Raw genomic sequence first — 1,131 nt, 5'->3', positions numbered from 1 at the left:
GACGGGTACACAAGGTGAGCCCTCAGCAACCCCACGGTTATCGGAGTACCCCCTCCGTCAGTCGGCAGTCCAGGGCACTGTGTCCGAGTGGATCGCAACGTGATTTTGCGAACCCCACTCCACCACAATAGATTCATAGTATAGAACGTTGTTTTCACGAAGAAATGATTTACGTTTGCCAGAAAAAAAGGGGGGGGGGCTTCTATAGGCGACACCTCAGAGTTCCGATCTTCTTTAGAGAATGTGGTAGAGCTGACGAAAATCAGAATCGCGAGGGTATAACCGGACACTCTGCTACAGAACGATTGGTCTTGAGGCCACGTAGTGGTCAAACGCGTTATCAGCGCTGTCCTCATCCTGTTGAATTGTCAACTGGCGCAGCAGGCTTGCGAGCGAGATATGCTGGGTCGAAGCTTCTGGATTAATGCCAGGATTACGGGATATAGCGTTTGCAACGATGTTTGGCATGCCCAAAATAAAACCGATCCCCAGAGAATGTCGTTCGTAAGAATGAAACTCACTGAGTCGTCTTCCTAGAAACGGTGATAATGTATTTTGTTCGAGGATACCCTGCAGCGGCTGTGCACGAATGTGTCGATCCGGTATGCTCGCCAAGGTTACATAGCATACAATGCTGTCAGCAACCCTTTCTCGAGGGTCTTCTCTGCCGTACTCATCTCCAGCCGTAATCGATGACCCACCCTTACCGCTACCTTCGAGCTGGTAAACGAATCTCCTGATAGCATTATCAGAAGCATCCACTCGGATGTGAAATGGTCGCAAAAAAAATATGTCAAACTGTGATAGTATTGGAGACGCAGGTAGAAGCCACATCATTTCACCAAATGAACTTCACATGCTGAGAAGTGAGACAAAATTTCTTTTTATTACCGCTCCTCCTCTGGTATCCATTAGTGGCGCTGTTGTATCGGCAAAGATTTTTTACACTACTTCACGATATACACGCAAGTACCGATGAAGGATTGTGATATCCACCCGCCACGGCATCGAAAATATATTCTTTGCATGGGACTTGAGTACCAGAAATTCGTAGCTTTGAGTTGACCCCTCGTAAGCAAGAATAGGCCACTCGAACACCTTCTTAACCCCCTACACCCAAGGGGGGGGGGG

This window comes from Phytophthora parasitica (genome assembly GCF_000247585.1).
Source record: "Phytophthora parasitica INRA-310 unplaced genomic scaffold supercont2.118, whole genome shotgun sequence".
Lineage (NCBI taxonomy): Eukaryota > Oomycota > Peronosporomycetes > Peronosporales > Peronosporaceae > Phytophthora > Phytophthora nicotianae.
This window is presented reverse-complemented; position numbering follows the sequence as displayed.